The sequence below is a fragment of the Brachyhypopomus gauderio genome, chromosome 7 (assembly GCF_052324685.1).
Source record: "Brachyhypopomus gauderio isolate BG-103 chromosome 7, BGAUD_0.2, whole genome shotgun sequence".
Taxonomy (NCBI): Eukaryota; Metazoa; Chordata; class Actinopteri; order Gymnotiformes; family Hypopomidae; genus Brachyhypopomus; species Brachyhypopomus gauderio.
In genome coordinates, this window is record NC_135217.1 from 19919163 (window position 1) to 19933949 (window position 14787).

General features: G+C 43.7%; 2 long non-coding RNA genes across 2 annotated transcripts; both read right to left on the reverse strand.

Moving 5' to 3' along the window:
• Positions 1–1306: 1306 nt before the first annotated feature.
• LOC143518238 (uncharacterized) lies at positions 1307–13404 on the reverse strand. The gene is made up of 2 exons (XR_013132109.1): positions 12728–13404; positions 1307–1635 (listed from the first exon to the last, which is right to left on the reverse strand). It is a non-coding gene; the product is annotated as an uncharacterized LOC143518238 (long non-coding RNA).
• On the reverse strand, positions 5024–10387 carry LOC143518237 (uncharacterized). The gene is made up of 3 exons (XR_013132108.1): positions 9965–10387; positions 9230–9391; positions 5024–6555 (listed from the first exon to the last, which is right to left on the reverse strand). It is a non-coding gene; the product is annotated as an uncharacterized LOC143518237 (long non-coding RNA).
• Positions 13405–14787: the final 1383 nt, after the last annotated feature.

The window sequence follows — 14787 nt, forward strand, 5'->3', positions numbered from 1 at the left end:
AGTATGATGTACTCATGTCAACCTTGAACTGATCTCAATATATTCTTACCGTTTTTGCTACAAATATTCACTGGATGTATTGAAAGCTGAACTAAAATGACCATATTTACAGTTTTTAAAATGCTGCTGAAATCGTCTTAGATATGACTAAAATATGTCTCTGAATTTTATCTTTGTTTCATCTCTTTATTGCTGTTAAGAAACCCTTAGGAGAAATAAGGAAGTCTTAAATATACCCTAGATAATTCTAAAATGAGAAGATCTTGTTGGTCTCAGGAGATCATAAAAATAATAGAGTAAGCTCCTTTTTTAAGGGGAGGCGCTGGTAATGCCCATAACTAGTTTCAGCATCCATTCAGTTTGTCATTACCTCCCAGTGAAAAAAACAGGAAATTCAAAAACTGAATAAATGGAAGGTGTTAAATGGAGAGGAGAGGAGAGGTTGCTAAGTCCTAGTCTGGTCAGTTGCAAAGTCGAGATTAGTGTTTAATATCTAATGCTCCCTGAGTGGAGTGATGTCTGAACCTAAAGCTGCTGACAGAGGGCAGTTTACCTCCACCCACTCCACATCTGATGGGTTTACCTCCACCCACTCCATCTCAGATGAGTTTACCTCCACCCACTCCACCTCTGATGGGTTTACCTCCACCCACTCCATCTCAGATGAGTTTACCTCCACCAGCTGCAACTCTCCAATGGGCTTCCACTCCACACTTCCACAAGGTTCGGAAGACCACCATGCTTCTGAACATCCCACCCCCCCCTCCCCCCCACACACACACACACACACACAGCTGTGGTATAGTCATCACATTGAAACGTTCTTGGTGATGATCAGAGAGTCCACCTGGGTCTATCCACTGTCCTGGTTCAGGTTCTAGTCTGACCTAAGGAACATTATGCCACATTTCATTCCAGCTTCATGAGAAGTGACAGAACTGGGAAGGAGTAATGAGACCAGAACACCAGGTCTCAGCGGCAGGCCTCACAGCTGCACACATCATCCACGGGCGACGAGTACCCACAAGCACTCCGAGTGGTCCAAGAGTCCACAACAGCAATGCCACACTCCTCTAATACTCCTATTAAACTGTTTGTCAAGCACCCTGGTGTTTTTGTGTTCTGCTCTCATTTGAATGTGTGACAAATTGTGGACGTTTTGACACATCTCGAAATGTTAACAATGGCAACGTGTTGTTGCCTCACAGAATTAAAAAGACATTTTTGCGCCTTGTTACATATTTTCACATTGCTACAATATGCAATCTGTTGTGTCGAAATAAAGTGAAAATACATATGAGTGCTCAACAGTGTTAATCAGCGTAATTTATACGTTCATAAAAAGGGGGTTAGACTGGGGTGACATTAGATATGCTGTTAAGAAGCTATGATTATGAGCATTGACTTAATCAGCACAGATAGAAGACAATTCAAAACATATTATTTTCTTTCATCACATAACAGGTTTTCAAGGAAATAATTCGTGGGGCCGAAGAAAGCAGAGAAGATAAGGGCCTTTCGCGTGATCCAGAGCTCGGCACGTGAAATCTTGGGGCTTTCAATTTGGTTCCGCATTCATCTCTGCTCTTTCTCGAAGGCAGCTCCTCAAATCCAGTGCTTCCTTTTGTCCCCTTTCTGTGAAAAACACAATCTCAACTTGATTACCACCTACTCTGTCATTACCTAATAAGATTCCATGCTCGGCAGACGTGCGCCTTTCTCCGGCGCCGTGCGGCAGACGTGCGCCCTTCTCCGTGCACACTCCGTGCCGTGATTGCACCTTGTGCAGGAGACTGTTTGCTCAACACTTCCCGGCTTCAAGGGCCATTTCGTCTCATTCCGGCACAGGTGGCGAATGTGCTGGAGGTCGGCTGCTGTAAGTAACAGTTAATTAACATTTGAATCACTTTTCTTTTTGGAAATGTGGAGCGCGTGGTTTTGGGGAGGGTGTGGGGTGCAGGGGAGGCTGTGGAGAGAGTCACGTGCTGTGGGGAAAGCTGAGACGTCCCCGAGGAGGACTGCTCCTCTGGTCTGGATCCGCTTCGGCATTCATTACTGGTGTAAATCATCGAGAGAGAAAAGCAACCATCGCACAAGGAAAAACAACGGGAAAAAAAAAAAAACCCATCAACCTTATTGTGTCATCTGTATCTTATTAGATACGCCCATGATATATTTACACATATATGTGCAATAAAGATAATAGGCTTTTTCCATGTGTTAATGGCAAGTATAGGTGCTCATATAGGTAAGGTGGAGGGAACCTGGATCTTTGGAGGGAACCTGGCCATTGTCCCCGCAGGACGCCATGATCAGTCGGTGGAACCCTCCGTTGAAGCCCACTTCTATTACACATTGCAATCAGGTTCCTTTCTACAGTTTTAGGTGCAGAGCCATTTATAAGTTCTATAAATAATACTAACCAAGAAGGCTGAAGGCAGTAGATGTGAATGGAAGGTGAATATAATTTTGGTACAAAGTTCCAGTTTGCCAAAGCAACTGTTTGGGGATTATCTTCACTTGGCTTGTTGGTTAAGGTGTGAATTTAAGTGAATATAACACTTAATGACTTATATTACTAACCCTTTGACCCTTTCCTGTACATTCTTCAAAGACATTTTTCCTTAAAACCTTTTAGGACTTCAGTTCAGTTCAGCAGCTACCAGTCAGAGCATTTTGGTTTCTTGGGAGAGTCGCACCTCTGGTGAAATCTTTTTTGGAGGCCCAGTGTACTCTGGGAGAATGATATACAGCAGTGGGTCTGTCCTTCATGCTGAGGCTCTGTAACAACATTTTGAGATTATTTGACTGCATTAAACAACTGGGAGTTTGTTCACTGAAGTAATCACTAAAGGATTATTAACCTAGATGTCTGCGGTTTTACCTGCAGGCTGTTACTGCCCTTTGAGGCTGACGTGGGTTTTTTTTTTTATGTTTTTATGTTCTTTCTGTGGCGTTCCCTCTCTCCAAGGCAGTGTGAGGAGAAGAGTGAGAGTGTGAGTTCAGCAGATAGAGCCAGGACTTTGCTGGGAATCGGTTGAGCTTACCCAGAGCTTGTCTAAGACGGGAGGAACTTTGGCAGGAGTTTGGTCAAGAGATGGAGAAATTTGAAGAAGAATTTAAAGGCAGATTTTGAAGGCAATAGAGTGAGGAGTTTGACGCAAGATGGAGAGAAAGGGTAAGCAGCAAGGATGAGGAGGGTGGATGAAGCCGGACACTCTGCCTCCCAGGACTGGAGGAGAAGCATCTGGCAGTTGCTGCAGTTTATCACAAACACAGAAATAATCCGATGTGACAACCAGCAGCACCACAAATGATTTATTCGTCTTTTACGCTGCTCCCAACCACGCTCAGGGCCAGCAATAAATAATTAACCAACAACGTGTCTTCGAATCATTCATTCTGTTGTGTGTAGTCAAACTTCTTTCCACCCCGTGTGACATTTTGTGCGCTTGCGATGTGCAGTGCTAACCCCCAAGGTCCTTCATACAGAGTCTCTCTACCTCCTATCCAGAAACAAAAAAGACTCGCCATGTTTTCACAGAATATTTCACTCAAAAATGTTTAAGTGTCTCACAAAAGATGAAATAATCTTTGAATTCTTTTTATGTATATTTTAATCTATGTCTCCTTTGCGTAGCACTTCACTAACTGGAGCCACCCAGAATAGCACTGACTTTACTCTGTGACAAAGTTTATTCCTTATGTCAGTTTCTATTTTGCAACTGTTACTTCCACTTTTCACTAAGGGTCTGGGCTGAGATTTCTAAACACAATTTGTGATCATGTCTATGGTGACAAGTGCTAAGCAACAAAAACTAAGACAAACTGAAAAAGATAAGCTAGGGTAGGCCACCTAGCAGCTAGCACAATGCTAATGCTATGTGATTCCAGTTTGGTTTGTAGTTGGGGGGTGGGACGTGATCCAGCCCACATGTGAATATGTTCTAGTGATCTGGGCTTCAAGAGAGACTAATAACTGCCATTTATTTGCTGCTGTATGATGTGATGCAGCATTGTAGAGTATGTAAGGCCTTTTCAGCCTGCTCTCTCATTAGTGCAATGTCGGCTAATCAAAGCTATTTAAGGCACACGTGGTATGGCTGTAGATAGCAGTGGATACAGCACACTTTAAATAATATTGGTCAGAAAGAAGCTACAGCTTGTCAGAATTATGAGTATTATGTATTTATGGGTTTGGAGACATGTTCTGATGCATAATTAACTTGCTGTGGTTTTAAGCTTGAATGCAACACTGTGTTTACTATGGCCAAAGTATCCTTCAATTTATAAGTACAAAGCATATATAATGTACTGCCTCCTATTATTAATTATGGAAATAACAGAACAGAAGCATATCCCAAATCCATTACTGTAGTAAGCTAGAGTTGTCTCAATAAATCAGCATCCACAATCAAAACTGAAATAATTTTTTATGCATAATGTATGTGCTTGTTGCCACAACAGCTGTTCATTATGCAGAGTAATGCATTCTGGTAGTTTTTTAAAAACTTCAAACCTATAAAATAATCATAATGAATGCTTCATTATGGAGAGTCGGAGAATACAGAAGTACAGTTTACCATATATCTCCGCCTTTACTGTTACTCCTGCATTTTTATTGGCAAGACAATCTCACAAGTTTTAAATAGTGCAGGAAGTGATGATGAACCGCCTGCAGCCATGCTGCAAATGAATTGCAGGGGTTCTGAACGAGACATTTGAGGAGAGCGAGACGTAAAGCGATTATCTGAATATGTCAACGCTAAGCACCGGCACAACCATGGGTTTCACACCAGCCAGGCAGCAGAACTGGGAGAGCATGAAACCTCCAAACCCACAAAGAACACAAGGGTCGAGCTCCTTCCAGCATGGACCACGGATGAAAGGAACTGTACAACGGAAACTAAAGATGAAATATTCATTTAGCTAAGTGCAACTTCCTGATATTACTGGGAGTAATCTTATCATTTTGCTTTATGACCCCCCCCCCCCTCATATGGGAAGGTTAATTGCTATTTTTCAAGGCTTGTGTGTGTTTGCTCTTCAAGTATAAAACTCTGGATGAGATCACTCAGGGTCAATTGCAAAGTGACAAATTGCTATGTTGAGGTTTGGTGTAGCACAAGAGAACAAAAGAGCCGTCTGTCATGGTAAAAGAGTAATCGTGAGGAATATGACTTCAAAAAAAGTGGTAAAATATTACCAATTACTTTCTGGATGCTTTATACATGAAATAACATGGTAAACCTGTATGCCTGCCTAGGTGTGTTGCTTTTGTCCAATTAACGGTTGTCTCAATTTTACGGTTGTGTGAAAGTTTACTGGACTTGCCGTTTGTGTCAAAAGTCTTGAGGCACAGAATTTATTTTATACAGAAAAACAGCACCGACAATTTCCAATTAACAAAATGGAACGTTTGCTGAAGAATATATCACCACTTAAATAAATCTGAAACTATCTCCATCATGTCTTGCCCTTTCTTTATTGTAGGTTAGAACTGCTAATAGTGAAGAAAGTGCAGTCAAGTTAGTGTGATATAAATATGCACTCGTGTTAATGAATGCCCTTAGCTGCCACTCAATCATCATCTGATTAACTATTTTAAAGTATTTCTTTAAACCGACTTTAAATTGTTTTCAAATGGTGCAAACGGAAAATGCTGTTTATAGATTTCTTTTTCAGATTTGGGCAGATAATAGAAAAACAAGAGGTCAGTGAAGCTGACAATGATCACGGCATGTTTCTGGACTTTAGATAAAGATCTATATGAATGTTTTCATTTTGATCAGACGTTTGTGTCCTTGTTGTAACCTGTCTCAGCTTGGCTTCAAATGAAGACAGAATGGCCTGGGAGGCAGATTTAATTTCCTCGTGTGCCTTGACGTGAGAATGAGAGCCAACCCAGCAACAATGTGGCATCTGAATGCAATAATCTCAAATTAAGTCATACATAATTCAAGCCTTGTCATGAAGATGAATTAATAATTCAATAGATAAATAATTTACAAAATAATCAAATAAATAAATAATGACAGACCATAAATAACTCATCGTATTAGATCATTTCACAAAGCAGCCTTGTGCTAGAATCAAAGACGTGCCTAGGTACGCTCCAGTGAACAGGAGACCTTACTTTCTCTTTACGTCTCACGGTTTCTCAATTACGTCTCGTTTCTCTTGCGGTTGGACTCAACGTCTTTGCAGGAGGAAAGTGCGCTTCTCAGGTATTTAAATCAGCCGATACACTGATGAGGCTTCACCTTTCCCACACTAAGATGAAGTGGGCGATACTGCAGGACATGGCGGAGGAGACACCTATAACCCTAAAAGCTACAAACACTCCCCCTGTGCTGCTGCCGAATAAGCCGCGGTGATCCTGCGTTCTGCACCGGTGCCTTTGCAGGTCACGCCGTGCTGTCAGACACGTGGAGCAGGCCAGGGTCTCGCCCTTCGAGGGAGAGGGAGGTCAGAATGGGGCTTCGAGTGCCAGTGGTGGCAGCTCAGACTCACCCTCCCTCCCCTGAGCTTCTAGCAGCCATCTGGCTGCCATTCCTGTTACACACACACACACACACACACACACACACACGTACACACACACACACACACACGCACACACACACACACACACACACACACACACACACACACACACACACACACACACACACACACACACACACACACAGAGGCTCAACATAGCTGTCAGATGCCACAGCAACCAGCCTGTCCCTCCATCCTCTTTCCATAACGTCTTATTGGAAGTATAGCGTGCGATACTTGTAGACTGCAGATCTAGTGAATATTTGGTGAGGCTCCTGGTGAATCTAAGTGAATTAATAAAAGCAATTGAGGGAAAGATGAATGTTTTGTTAGCCAATGTGAGGGAGGGACATAATTAATAATTGAAATGCGTCCTATTGCCTAGGGCAGTGTTAGGGAGTCGCTGACCAATCGTAAGTGTTTATGGAGAAACCGATCAGGCATCCTTTCAATACATAAAAAAAGCTTGGAAGCCTCATACATTTGAGTTTTTAGTATAACTGAAGGAGAAAATACTGTTATGAGTAAACATTTCTTCCATCACAACCAGCAGATAATATGAACATCCTTCCTCTCCTCCTACTTAAATCCATTCACAACTGATCACAAACAGTGAGAGTCTGTAGAAACACAGGACACAAAGATTAATTAAAAAAACAAACGTACAATGGCCATACGAATTGTTTCAATAGCAGCCAGTGTGTGTGTAAGCATGCGTGTGTGTGTGGGTGTGTGTTTGGATGCAGAAACGCCAGAGAAATATTTATGAGGGAGCGGGATGGACAGCGCTTAAGATAAAACAGTAGAGAAATGTGCAACAGACAAAAACAGCAGATCTGGAATAGCGTAGAAGCCTAATGAAGCCAGCTGGGCCTGTTCCAGCCAAGCAGAGGAGCGAGGAGGAGGAGGAGGAGGAGGAGGAGGAGGAGGGGAACGATTGATAGGAGAGGAGGAGATGGGGGGTGGAGAAAGGAGAGAGAGACAGGGGAAGACGTGAAGGATGTATTGCTGTTCTGACTGTTGTATTGTATCAGGAGGTAGCAGTGGGCAGACTTCTTCCAAACTCGAGGAAAACCTGATCTGTGCCAAACACTCGGCATCTGCTAATCATGCCGCAATTACTAGCCTAATAGATGTGCCCCCCCCCCCCCCCCCCCCTCCCGTTCCCGTTTTCCCACCCAAATCCGCCATGTTGCGAGGATGGAATTCAGAGCGATTACAAGCCGGCAAACGAGAGGACTGCTTTCACATGGCATGGCGGCTAATCTCCCTCTCTTCCCGCCATCTCCTAACGGGTGCTTTAGGAGGTCATGTCTTCTAGAAAATAGACCAACTGCACCGGAACCAGAGAGGAAGCGCTCAGTGTTGTTTTAATCTTGAAAAATGCAAAGTGCACTTGCACACAGGCAACCATTTATTAAAATACACAGGTTGCAACCTGTGTGTAGTGCCAGCGTGTTGTGTTCTCTATATGACTGTGTGTATTTCATTATGTTTGGCAAGACTGCACCATATGTAACACCAACTAACCCAATAAATTCTTTTGGGAGAGCATTTGGTGATGTAAATAAATAAACAAGTGAAAATTAAAACGGACCTGCAATTTATCTCTCTGCTGAATTTCCACCTCATTATTCTCTTATTATTTAGGAAGATGTGCCAAATGATTTCAACTCTGTGTTATCTGTTAGATCTCTGGATCCTGCTCAGGCCATCGGCACAAGGAGGAAGCTCTGCTCACTTGGCAAAAATACCACCAAAAGTTCTTGGTGGGTTGGAGGCAGTGTGCTGCTTAAAATGACTCTCAAAAGATGGTACAAATTGAAAATGTTATTTCCCTAAGCCACAGTACACTCTTAAGTGCACAGCTTAAATGGTTTAATAGTTGTCTGTGCTTTGAATTCAGTGGCACAATTTGTGATGGAGAAATTTTGTGGAACAAAATAAAAAATATAGTTGCAAAACATGGAAAAACTCACAAATGAAAGCAACGCTGGATTTTAACCAACCCACTAAATATATTTGAATGTCATTTTTAAATGTGAGCATGGATGCAGTCAGAGTGTATATTAAATGCCTGGATGCTACATTAGCAATTGACATAGTGGTAATTAAGGAAGTAGATTCTTACTTTTTAAAGGAAGCCTTTTCCCTACTCTGGGTAGTTTCCAGTCTATAGCTGTATTCACCCAATTTGCTGCTGCAAACCAGATTCTTTATTCTCAAAATATTATTTATCTGCTTCTTCAAACAGATCTCTTTCCTTTAAACTTCTGGCATTAAGGAACATTAACATATGGGTCCATGGTTTAAAATTCAGTTTGTAAATCTTGCCTATAACAGACACATTTTCTAAATGTATAAATTAGATTTAGTGACATCAGTCCTCCTGGGGATTTCAGAGTAAACATTTGGAACTTATTAAAGCCTTTTTCTTTCTTTCTTTCTTTTATACAATAATATGACCACTAAATCGTTCCCCTGTCTCCTTTTTCCTCCATCCGCTCCGTCTGAGGTGGAAGCTCTTCTGAGTACCGGCCCACTATAGCTGCTGCTCTCCTGCACCGTGTCCACCTCAGAAGAGGCTTCTAGGAGCTCACAGGACTCACACACTTGTCCATATGCGCGTATGCACACTTGCATCCGCCTGCCTCCACAAACGCACGCAAGCACGCACACTTACTTGCACGCTTGCTTGCACACTTGCTTGCATGCTTGCTTGCACGCTTGCCCATAGCGACTCAGTCTGAACAACGCTCCGCCAGCAGCCAGCAAGCCTTCAATTATGCAAGAAGCCACAATCTAGGATTTCCCACCCAAGAGAGTCTGCATGAGTGAAGGGATCCTGCAGAGAAGAAAGACTCTTAAAAAAGGACCCCAGAGCTTTGACCCAAGGGGCCTCTGCAACACACTCAGTGGTAGCATACAGGAAGGACAATGGTGATATGGGACACAATGACCGTGAGACAAACATCAGAGCAGCAATTCACAGAAGGCCAGTAATTCTAATATTTTGGGGTTTCCTGTTCGGGTCTGACCTTTAGAGGCCCTCTGAATGCTACTGTGAGAGTATCTTGTTAGTTGTGACCTGTTCGTGTCTTTTTTCACAGCATGTTTATGTATGATATCAAAAGAGAGCAAGTCCAACTTTAAAACATGCCCACTGTATGCTGCATATCAATGTATATTCTTCACCAATTTATGTTGAGAGAGCTGTGGCTATCAAAAACTCAATGAACATATTAACTGACAACATAGGCTACATAGTTCATCTGTATCGCTCATCCAGGCTTTCAACATTCAAGACAGACCTCACAGGTTTAAGGCGCTAAATAAACAGAAGCTTGTCGATAAAGTACCATTACGTCTATTTTTTTATCTTTCATTTTTTGCTAACGTTTGAAAAATTTAGAACAACCTCTCTTACTCTCTCCCTGGGTTCCTTCCATCTCATCTAGTCTGCGGAGTGGAGAGCTCGTTTGGTTAAATGAGAGGCGCCTCTTGCACTCGCCCGTTTGCTCGTTCCGTAATGACGGCCGCTCTCAGGTGGCTGTCTGATGGGGCATTACCGTGTGTGACGGGTGCTGGGATCGGTACAGTCAAACGGGCCCCACCACTGACTAACCCATGCACTCCCACGGCGTCAATGCTCAGTTTTAATCATAACGCTGAACAGAAACAACGTGGGATTTTAAAATGCGGCGATAGGTGCTTTCGGAACCAGTTAAAAATGCGTTTAGCAGTTATCCGCGCACTTAATTATTCAAATGCTACAAGGATGTAAATGAGTACGAGCATGACAGGATTAAATATCGGGGCGGTGGGAACAATGGTGGTTGGAGAGGAGGACTCAACTGTCAGCTGAGCGCGAGACCCCTGCGCGCGCCGCCGTGACAGCGCAATAGTTCAAGTTTGCGCTTCCCTTTACCTCAAAGGAGGCAACAAGGAGACTTGTCCAGGAATTGAAATCAAAATTGAGAGCGTGTTGTGTACAATAAAACTTCATGATAAATTTAGTTGTCTGTTTCGTAAAACGCATGGAGGGAATTTGTCATGAAACTTTAGGTAATTTTAGCCGAGTTAGAAATGGTAAAAGCCTGTAACCAGATTTCAGGGATCAAGTTTATTTTTGTGAGCAAAACCCGTTTTAATCTCGTTAAACACACGAGATTTTTGAGGTAGGAAAAAAAACAAGGCTTTCTTAAAAAAAACAAACAAACAAACAAAAAGACATGGATACTTTTAAACCCTTCAATTACAAGACGAACAAATAGGTGCCGGATGTGTCGGAAACAAAGACGAGAACAATGGTCTGGCTGAAAATGAAAATGTTTTTGTACAGACAAGGAAACAAAAGGGGGTGACGCTGACACTTCCTGGGGATGGGCTCTGTCTGCGGATCAGGAGTGTATAAGACAGTCTCTTTCTCTTTCTCTCTCTCTCTCTCTCTCTCTCTCTCTCTCTCTCTCTCTCTCTCTCTCTCTGCGTGTGTGTGTTAGAGTGTACAGCAGGTGTGTGTTTCCCAGAGTAAGTGCATTGTTAAATAAGCAACAGAATCTCATTTGCTAGGACTGTGAGGACAGAGTAAGGGTCTGTGGGGAATGAGATGGGGGCTTTGTCTGAGAGCACGACCCCGGAGACCTGCTCCATGTCAGGACATCCCCGCTGCGCTACAGGCTCTGGGTATCACACCAAGAACTGCCAGTGCTGTGTGGGTAGATGGCACCTCAGAGAAAGTGCAAGCAAATTTGTCACTCAGGTGGACAAATGTCATTACCTTTAAAACGTTTCCACCAGGACATATCTTCTATTTTGCATTTTTTCACTAATTATGTGTGTGTGTGTGTGTATATATATATATATATATATATATATATATATATATATATATATATATATATTTATATATATATATATATGAATGGATCTGCCTAAAACTATTTTAACATTTCCCCATGTTGAAATTATTTAGGTGAAAATAATGTCTATATAATATTTGCATATGTAACTACAACAGTTCTCTATCTTTATCCAGCATTTTGTATTTGATTAGACCCGCTGCATTCCTCCACACGTGGCAACCTTACAACAACCTGCCTCGACACCGCAAACATGCCCCACTACCGTTATACCCAAACGTTATATAAGAGGAGATGAAAGCACCAAGCAGGCTCCTCTGTGCTGCAGGAACGTCTCTATCAGCATTCCCCAGGGACCGGGGGGCTTGTCAGTGAACGGTTCCACTGACGTACGTCCCTTCATGGGCTCTGAGGGAGAGCATGGTGTTTAGCTGGTGTTAATCGACTCAATCACACTCTGCCATTGTTGTGGGGACGCCTCTCTCTTCTGCAGCGGGCCAGTGAGTGAATGAATTACATTGTCCTCACTGTCTGCAGCGCAGTCCAAGAGAGGGAGCCTTAGACCTCTGCTAAAATGTGAATTAAAGACGTCTGATGGCTGCCGAATGACTTCTTCTGATTATGATCTGTGGAAGCTTCCAAACAAAGCGTAAGAAGAAAGTTCTCACACCTAATAGTCCTATAGTGGCCTACGCCAGGCCCAGTCCTTCTGACTATAGGCTGCCTGACAGTCTGCTGTTCCACATATCCACCTGGTTTGGAGCTGCTTCAGAACTACTCTGCAGATGTGAAATCAGGCTTTACATACTAGGCCACCATGTGAGGAAGCCAGCAGTGTTGGCCTCAGTGTACAGGAGTCTGATGGCACGGGTTGATAAGGGTGCTTTCATCTTCCCCATCCTGTTTTGTGCTTACCCAACATTCAGCAGCATTTAAGACATGACTTCCATTCTTCGACTGTGAAGTTCTCAACCCATACATTTTTTTGGAGGGAGGGTGGAGGGGTTAGGTGGTTGGGTGGTGCGAGCAGTGCACCCCCCTCCCCGAAAGCTGAAATTAAACCTACACCGCTGCCTCACCCTGTTGGCAGTGACATTCAACGACTTCTTAAGACATCAATTGTGTCCTAAACCAAATAATCTCTATTGTGGAGGTAAATGCAGTAGCAGGTGTGCACCCCCCCCCCCCCTTTTCCACCCACCGTGGTGAGCACCCATCATGCACAGATGCGCCCATGAAAGAATACCTCGCGGATCTCCGTCAGATAACGCAGACCACGATAAGAACCTATCGAGTCTGTAGTCTTACGTTGGGCACGTCACCTTGTTGTGCGTCTCTTTCTCCGAGCTCCTCACAACGAGCGTCCCTTAGCTGGAGGAACGTTTTTAGGTCACGTATGACCGGGCACCGCCGGCAGACAAGCGGCGTGCGTTTACGCCGTGATAGGCGTTTGTAAATTGACAAGAAAAACTGATAATGCCATAGCAGAGTTGTTGGAGGGGTGGGGGTTGGAGAAAGAGAGAGAAAAAAAGAGAATGATTGAATAACAGTAATTAAAGCGGTTATTCGTTCGGTGAGCACCTGCGCGAGGGATGATATTGCTCCTTAATTCAGCGCCGTTTAACTCCCCTCAGCCGCTGGATTTCGACTGCGCCTCATTAATCGCTGATTGGCGTTGAGCTGTTTGCAGGAACAAAATGTTTACTCTGCTCTAGACTGCTTCTCAATGCTATTGTAGGGCTAAAATAGTTTTTTTCCTTTCTTTACATTCCACAATATCGCAGACCCTCTCGACTTAATACTTTTCACAACCCTCTCCACAGCTGTAGATATAACGAGATCTTTAAAGACTTTCCCCGTATTTAACTCGGGAAAACAGGATTTAGGATGGTGATGGATGTGTACGTGTACGTCGAAGCGCTGCGACAAAGACTTTGTCTGTTTAGCAGTTGACCGCGTTACACTGTGTATCGAGGAAATAACAAGGAGAGAATCGCTCCGTGAGTCCACCCGAGACAATACGGGTACGCGGGCAGGCGCGCGCGCGCGCGCACGCACGCACACACGCTGCATGCGCACACCGCGCGCGCAGGCACACCGTGGTTCGGAAGTGTGCAGCAGCTCAACTGGTAACTGTGGGAGCTTTATCTCGTGTATATATTCTACTACAGCCAAGGCAGCAGTGCAGCCCTTGAAGCAGTGTTGAAACGCTTTGAGATGGGCGGAAGATTCTCCTTTTTAAATGACACGCTTTTTATTTCGGAGAGAATACCTTCTGTTTATTGGATTTTCAACCATTTGACTGAGCTCAATCTGCCTTTTAAGGTGAAAAGGGAGGAGAAAAAAAACGGCATTGAGTGGAGCGTGTTTGTTTGGCGCATTGTGCTTGATGCAATGTAGGTCAGTGTTCTGCAGCGGGGGAGATAAGACTCGGAGAACAAGTGTTGTGTGTACTTACAAGCAAATATCTGTCAAAATAGCAATTGACAGATCTACACGAGCATTTTTGGCTTGAGAAGAGTTCCTTCGTCATTAGCATTAAAAAAAAAAGGCCAGAGATTTGGGCCTATCAGGCAGTAGTCACAGTACAGCCAGCCTGGCCCAGGTTGTTATCTGTTCTGCACAGAGGTGCAGCTGTTTAGCAAATGGATTTGCTGATTTTTAAAGGGAGATGAGGGGGGAAAAGGGAGCTGAAGAATCAGGTACTCACAACAAGGCTCCCCAAAACACGCTGTGTGTGTGTGTGTGTGTGTGTGTGTGTGTGTGTGTGTGTGTGTGTGTGTGTGTGTGTGTGTGTGTGTGTGTGTGTGTGTGTGTTTCCTATAGAACCTGGTTCTAGAGCCCACATTATTTTTGGAAACGGCATTAGACACACACACACAAAAAGCATGAAAAAAATGCCTATTCTCTCCATTCCTGTTTTTTTTTTTTCTTTATTCACTTTCCAGTCTCCCGAGGGCCCTCTCCAGAGCCGGGGACACACTCGCCCCAGTGGCCCACAGACGCCGCACACAGCAAGGGGAACAAATGTGTCACTTTAGGTAGGATGCAGCTGGCAAGAGTGCTGCCTTTGTCTTAAGCTATCCCGGCGAGGCTCCCATACACACACACAAATACACGTGGAGGAATTCTGGCCCTGATAGGGGCCCCAAGGGGGTGGGACAAAGACCCCAGCCACTGAGACTCAGAGGGTGGCTTATTTCAATGATTCTCTCTCTGTCTCGCTCACACACACATTTACATGACCCATGCCAGTTAGGGAATTAATGGAACACAGTATAAACCTCCACTAGGAGGGGTTGTAATTTTCAATAGCATATACAGTGATGTTGAACAGGTCTCAAATTCATCTCAACTTTGATGAACACCACTGGGGTGCATA